Here is an 8425-nt window from a genome sequence, read left to right as displayed (position 1 = left end):
CAAATTGTATTCTCAAATAAAGAAAAGATGTTGATTATTACAAAAGATCAATCCTTATAAAAGGAGATTGAAACTCAAAAGGGTAATCTATAAAGTTACAAAGGGTAATCTAAAAGGTAAAAGCTATTTAATAATTACTAATTAATTATTAAATAGAGTATGCAAAAGGTGTATAAAGAAAAATCTTAAGAAGGGAGAAAAGGTAATTTAATTAATGAAATTAAAATAACTCTTTTCTCTAACACCCCCCTTAAGACAAGCAACAATGTAGTTACAAACAATGAAGAAAGAGGAAGGAAACTACCATGCAATGCTGAAAGAAAACTTGAGTCCCGACAACAAGGCCTAATGAGGCACCCAATCACAACCAAATCTCTATGAAACAAAGAAATAGAGAAAACCCAGTGGGAAAAACTCTACTCCAAAAAGAGATAGTTGAAAACCTAGTGAATGATTGTAGAAGCCTCCAACTAAAGGATTGTTCTAGAAAATAGGAACAAAGAGCAATCATCAAGAAAACCATTGAAGCATGTATAAGTTGCAAAGCTCTATCAAAAGCAACTGCTAATATGAAGAACCTCCATTGAAATAGAACCAGACCAAGTAGAGAAGACCATAATCTGCATCAAATAAGGAGGAATAGAAAGGAAAACAACTGAACTTGAAGATATAGATGACATGAAAAAAAGAAGCGTGAAGAGTTGATTAATCAAACATAGAAGGCTATAACCAAAGTAGGAATGAAAAGAAGAGTGTCTATATGGTAAATGATCCATCTCACCAAAATGCATAGGTACCCAACCATTGCATCCGCCTAGTACATAGGAACAAAAATTGAATACATAGCTCACTCCATCGAACCAAGGAAGCATGAGAAACAATATAAGAACCCCACTAATGTAGACAAGGGTGAGGTGATAAGCAACTAGAAATGTGGGCCAAAAGAACTGCAAGACAATGACCCATGATCAAGATGCACAAAAGAGTACATATGGGCATGCAGAAGCTGCAAAGCTCTATCAAAAGTAATTGCTGATATGAAGAACCTCCATTGAAATAGAACCGTACCAAGTAGAGAAGACTATAATCTACATTGAATCAAGAGGCATAGAAAGGCAAGCAACTGAACTTGAAGATACAAATGACATGAAAAACCAAAGCCTGAAGGGGTGATCAATCAAACATAGAAGGACACAACCAAAGTAGGAACAAAAAGAAGAGTGTCTATATGGTAAATGATCCATCTCATTGAAATGCATAGGTACCTAGCCACTGCATCGGCCTAGTACATAGGAACAAAAACTAAATATGTAGCTCACTCCATCGAACCAAGGAAGCATGAGAAACAATAGAAGAAACCTCCTAATGTAGATAAGGGTGAGGTGACAAGCAATTGAAAAAGTGGGCCAAAAGAAATACAAGTCAATGACTCATGATCAAGATGCACAAAAGAGTACATATGTGTGTACTGAGGTGATCAATCTCAAACACATCATGATGTTAATGTCTTAGAAGGGAAGCTCATAGGACAAAGGAAGATGACAAATAAAGGCAACACATCTACCCCCCATGACATTTTTATCATGAGCAGTGCATGTACAATAAGGCACAAGATATGGTGAATCCCAAGAATACAATAATCTACACGAGTGTCCTCAGATGACACTGCTCAAATCAGAAGGCAAAACAAGGAAAAACTACTAAAATAAAAATATAGATGCAATATGGAACTTTATCTTAGTGCATTTACAAGAATGCATACAAATGATATCAACAATGATCAAAAAGAGAAAAGAGTTGTTATACTAGATAGTACAACCCAAATGAAGAAATCCCATGCCATGAAAATGATTCTCAGACCTAAAACACCCAAGATATCCACCATAGTATAATAAAGAAAAAATCATAAAAGAAAGAGCTTGAAGCAAAATCTAGAAGACAAACTAGCATTTTTGGAAAGAGAATTGAACCAACTTTCCAAAAATATAACGTTTTCAAAAAATAGAGTTGGGATGCTCAAGATATGCTCTCCAGAGTGAAAAATAGAACATCTAGCTTTGACTGCCCACACAAGAAACCAAACTGCATCAAAACCAGAAAAATCCCATGTCATTGTCTCCATCTTAGAACCATCTTTTCAAAGCTTCTTTTGGATTAGAAAAAGACATATGTATGCTCAAGATACGACCAAAAAATGATAGGCCCCCCAGAAATGCATCATAAAAGAAATATATATATATATATATATTTAAAAATAAACAAAAAAAATCATTCACCACCCTGAGCAGAGTGGCGGTGGTGGCCTAGTGGTAGGAGGATGGTAGAGCCACTCAAGAGAGGTAGAGCAGTGGCTGGTGGGTGGAGTAGTGCGTAGGTGGTGGGAGGGCGGAGCTGCGACGACACTACTAGTAGAGCCACTAAGTGATGACCGCTAGAGGAGACCATAGTGGTAACCGTAGCAGTTCCATAGTGGTTAGTTGACCATAGTGGATCAAAAACCTACAATTTTTTTTTATGATTTTAAAAAAATATTGCGTTGGAGTGTGTGTGTAGAGGCTGTAAGATCTTCTAGATGATTTTTTTTCCTCTTGGATCAACGTTGCCCAAAATGGATGAACTTTATATGGAAATAAGGGTTTTGACACCTTCTAAATCCATGTGTGAGGTCTTCTTGGCCTCAAGCTACTCTAAAAATTAGTGACCCCCTATTTTCTCAAGACATACTTGAAAAACTCTAGATTTGATCTGTCAAACCCTTGTTCTCCTTTTTCTTCAAATACTAAACAAGCTACAATAGATTTGGCTCTAATACCATGAAGGATTAGAACAATATACAAAAAAAATCAATGAAGCCCTCGAATACCTACATTTAGAAAACCTGTCATAGAAAAGAAAAAGACAAGAGGAGGCAAGGGTTTTCTCTGAAATTATGCAAATTGTATTCTCAGATAAAGAAAAGATGTTGATTATTACAAAAGATCAATCCTTATAAAAGGAGATCGAAACCCAAAAGGGTAACCTAAAAAGTTACAAAGGGTAACCTAAAAGGTAAAAGCTATTTAATAATTACTAATTAATTATTAAATAGAGAATGCAAAAGGTGCATAAAGAGAAATCTTAAGAAGGGAGAAAAGGTAATTTAATTAATAAAATTAAATTAAGCTTTTTCTCTAACAACACTATCAATCAAATTTAAAAATCTAATATTTCATATCTATAGAAGAAAACTATGATAAATTAGTCAAGCAAAACCTCTAGAAGAGATGGAGTCTTTGCGTAGACAGAGTGGCATTGCAAGAAGCCCACTAGTAGTTGAAGTTAAGACTAAAAAATGTCAGGAACAATTGTGGGTATGGACTGAGTTTTCTTGGGTAGACTAACTTTGTTAATGGTAGCATATGCCAAACAATGAGTAACTATTAATATTTTATCACATAGGTTTTCTTTTATCAATGGCAGCTTAATATGAATAGATATTAATAAAGGTGACTCTTATAGTAGAAATTCTCCTTCCATGGCCAAACATAGATTAGCTTCAGTGACTTTGATAGTGAAGATTGTCTCTATCCATTACAACCAAGCCATTAGAAATTAGTTGTAACTACATAGCTCGACTTCCATCCATGGATGTATGCATCAAATAGACATTAGTTAAACTAATCTTTCCATCATATGTTGCATGAATGTGAATAATAGTTTATGCCAATTCAAGATTACCTACCATAATTAAAAAAATATAGACAGCTTAACTAGTAAATAGTTACAAAGATCAACACTTGTTTCCCTCCATTAATGGCAATATATATATATATATATATATATATATATATATATATATATATATATATATATATATATATATATATATATATATATATATATATATATATATATATATATATATATATATATATATCTAAATAGAGATGCACTAATGTAGTGTTTTTTTCACTTAAAATTGATAAATGTGTAATATTAAAAATAAGAGATAAATACTCATATAATAATAAAAATAAAATAAAATTTTCAAAAAAATAATCAAAGGGTGACTCATTTAAGAACTTTGTTGGCTATGAGAAGACTCTATTAGATATACATGACTCTCCTCTACTTGATACAAAATATACTTACATTTTCTCCAAAAAATATGGAATTTAAGTACAATGATGACACAAAAATTGTGTCTGGAATAGTTATTAATGGATTGCCAAATTAGTCTAAGCAATGAGTACAACTCTTAATTTAAAGACAGAGAAACATAAATTTTCTTAGAGGAACATTTTTTTGGATGTATCTTTTTGGCCTTTCCCCACATGCGAAGAAACATGAGATTTAGGAATGGTTTATCTAACATTAGAAAACCAAGAAATTATGAGCATGACCAAAGAGTTAACTATATATGATATTTCTATTATTGTGTAAATATGTCATAAGATGCCCTTTACTCCATTGTAACGTTCAATTATGATTGTTGGAGATACCAAAACTATCTCAATTAATAGCCCTTAAACTCCTATGGTCCAATTGTGTAAAAAGAATTTTGACATGCATTAATTTGAGTATATGTAAAAGGCGATTATATTGAAATTGGATTAGATTTAATGTGGGTTCTTATAATAGGGCCAAGAGCATCTTCTTGTTGGCACACTATTCAAGGGAGACTAATATTATGTGCATATTTCATTTCAACAACCCAATTTATTTGGCATTTCCCTTTTCTCCATATTGTTTGTCCTTATTCATACTTATTTTTAGTCTGCATAAAAGATAGATCCATTTGACACCCATTTTTTAATTATAGAAAACCCTATTTGTAAAGTAAACTTGTTGAGATAGTATTCTAGGAACTACTTGTGCTAAGATAATTGACCCTCCTTGTCATGTCAAAATCATTTATGTTTTCATTATTTCTAACAATCATTTTTCTGAATATTTTCATCTTATTATGTAAGGAAATAAATAATTTAGCAAATTTAACAAGTCATGTATCAATAACATAAAAATATTAAAATTAAATTATAAAATATATAAAATTAAAATGATTGTTTTGGTTGGAGGATTTTAAATTTGATGTATTTGTCATCAATAAAAAGTAAACTTGTTACATATTTCAACATCAAATTCCTAACCAAATAAGAAAAAATGACCTCAGAATGGTTCATTGTTAGTTTTAATCTCAATCTCTTGCATAGATTACAACCAAAGTGGAAAAAATCTACAAGATCACAATGTTTCAATATAGAAAAGAATCATCCCTAAGAGACTAGATTGAAACAATATAGATTCTATGTCAAGAATTTTTCTCTAGCATGTTGCCAACGATGTTTTTGACATCATGCTTAATTTAAGCTTTCTTCAACCTATCAACCTTTCATTGTCCAAAGAAGAAGAAAAATATACTAAAATTATGTAAGGTTGAAGGTAATTCTAAAGAATTACTATAGAGACAACAACCAAAACTTGCTTTTGTCAATCCAGACTAGAAAAATAAGGGTATCTATAGAAGCTTTTCATTCTTCTCCTCTAATGAGGGTTTTAGTATCACTATACTATTTCCAATAGGGAATCATAGATTCAAATAGGCTTTTAGATATGCATTTTGGCAAAAAATGTCTATGACATAGTGAGTCAAAATAAATGTTACTAAAATTTTGCACATGTGTAAAATTTAAGTATTCAGACAAGGAAAGTACATAAGTGCCATTCATTTTACAAAAAATAGAAATGTCCTTGTATTATTCATTTTCAAATATACAATTGATGTTTAAAAAAGAGAAAAATGAATTGATATGTTGAAAGGAAAAAATTTCACACAAGCCGTGAGTATATCTTACTATACTAACATTCTTTCATAAAGGAATACACAAACAGATAAATAATTTCGAAAGAAAGAAGTGATAGAGATAACCAGTCATTGCCTTGTGCTTTGACTGGTTATGAATTCCCTGGCATGTTCATCATCCAGCTCCAAGCTTTGTGTTCTTCAAGAGCTGCAAAAAATGAAGGGAAACGATATTAGATCCCGAAGGATCCAAGAAATGAATGAATATCTATACTTCTACACATATTCTATCTAGTTAATGCATTTCGTTACAAAAGAAAGTAAGCTATATTTAATGCAATGCTGAAAGATATTTTGCAGCAAGCCTTCCAAAGAAATATAAATAAAAGTTATTTATGGGTGTCAGGAGCCCGTGCTTGAACCTCGTAAATAATATCCTATAGGATACAAAAGATTATAACAAAGAAATAATGATTGATACCACTAAAATATATAACTTACTATAGAAAAGCATGAAAGATAACTAACAAGAAATACCTCAAGCAATGCCGAAAGTTAAGAAGTTTCTATGCAAAATCCATGTAACAAAGTATCAGGAAAACATAACAACTAGGAATAAGCAACTCAAAGAATCAGTAAAACATTTTGAACATGTGTTTGATTAGACTCAAAGAGGCTCAAAATCAATATTGTCTGGTATTCCGGTTCACTATCTCTCAGGGAACCATGATATTGGTTATGCAAGGTTTCATTCCCACAAACCAGAGGTTATTGAATGATTTGAGAAAGTGTATTGAGAGACTAATTACCACTTGAAGATTGGGAGCGTGGAATTCATTGTCATCAATGCTCAGACTCTTGATGGATCTATGAGTGAAAGCTATACCTCTAGTTCATGGAACTTCATTCAAAACATATCAACAGATGCAAATCTTCTCCCTAGAATTCTCTTGACTCACATTCCACTTTACAGACCAAATGACATAGCTTGTGGTGCATACCATTCCTCACCAGTTATAAACCAGAGAATTTCAAATGGAAGATCTAGTATTCAAGGAATAATGTATCAAAACTATTTGAGTGAGGATACATCAGCTCACCTTTTGGATCTTATCAAGCCTATCCTTGTCCTTTCAGGCCATGATCATGATCAATGTATAGTATCTCATCCAACACCAAGTGGGCTTATTCTAGAGCATATAGTTGGGACCTTCAGTTAGCAATAGGGTAACTTGTACCCATCATTCATGTTGTTATCTAAAATTGACAGAAATTGTAGAAACAACAATTGGAACCCCATCAAAAGGTGGCATAAAATAAAAGGATGAGGATGCAAATTATGATTATGATATGGTTTGGGATGCAGAAGGTGTCATGCATCTGATTCATAAAGGATACTAAAAAAATTTCAAATGCCAATCATGGCGAAAGTAGATCTTCTACGAAAAAGATACAACAGTAACAAAAGAAATCATATATGTGAAATGACTGGTGATGGTGTTAATGATGCACTCGCGTTGAAAAAGGTAGATATAGAGGTGCTGCAACAATAAGAAGTGCTTCTGACATAGTTCTCATAGAGCCAAGTCTCAGTCATGCAATCTTTTAGAGAATATAAAAAATTATACCATATATGCCATCTCAATCACAATATGTATTGTATTGGGCTTTATGCTTTTGGCTTTAACCTCAAAGTTTGATTCCTCACCATTTATGATGGGGTTTGTTGCAATTAAAAGTCATGAAGAAGATATTGGAAAAACAATAAAAACTCTATCATTTTGGTTCTGGCAAAAAAGAAAAATGGCGGCTTCAGACCAGCAAGCTCAAATGGAGAGAAGAAAACTAGAACAAAAAATTCAAAAATGACAAGAACAACAATAAATCTCCAATGGTGGCATACATCATTCAAACAACAGTTGTGATCAAAGAATGAACAAGGAATGATATAAATCATTCTTACCTATTAGATGGTCATCAATAAATGTATCCAACAAATCCTTTTCATGGCAGCATTTGAAAACAATGTTTTCATGCATGGTGGCAGTGAAACCCTCCACAACCAGCAAGGTTCACAGTAGCGGCCATTACAAACCAAAAGACCCTCATAGTTCCTCCCAACCCTTCTAATTCTTTCCAAGTGAAAATGCAAAATGCCAAAATGAAAACTATTTTAGGGTATTTGAGCTTTCCTCATGCCCTTTTCATTTTTCATAATTTTTGAAGTCTGTGGGTTACATTATGGGATTTTAATCCGTTTCGAAGTTTTATATGCTTGTTGAGGAAGGGGTTAGTTTATATTATGCCTTAGGGGGTTTTTGTGTTAGGAATGTTCTTTTTGCATAAGTGTAAATATTGTAAGGAAATAATATTAAATGATACATATAAATCATTTATTATTATTATTTTCTTATTTTAAAATTCAAATAAGGGGATTTTATTATCTTTTTTGCAATAATCCAATATTATAAAGGATTAATATTTAATGATAAATTATAAATCATTAAATGTTAATTCCTATTTTAAAATGCAAAAAAGAAAGTTTATGCCTTGACTTTATGTATTTCATTCCTTTGAAGAAGAAGTCATTATGCAAACATTAGGAATTCTTTTAGGAGGGAATATAGGCTTTTTGGGTCGGAT

General features: G+C 32.2%; 1 pseudogene; it reads left to right on the top strand.

Annotated features, from left to right (window-relative positions):
- The first annotated feature begins 6327 nt into the window (after positions 1 to 6327).
- Positions 6328 to 7244, top strand: LOC149556263 (uncharacterized protein C630.12-like; annotated as a pseudogene).
- Positions 7245 to 8425: the final 1181 nt, after the last annotated feature.

Source organism: Cupressus sempervirens, chromosome 5, assembly GCF_028749045.1.
Source record: "Cupressus sempervirens isolate cs-2001-9-10 chromosome 5, ASM2874904v1, whole genome shotgun sequence".
NCBI lineage: Eukaryota > Viridiplantae > Streptophyta > Pinopsida > Cupressales > Cupressaceae > Cupressus > Cupressus sempervirens.
This window is presented reverse-complemented; position numbering and strand designations above follow the sequence as displayed.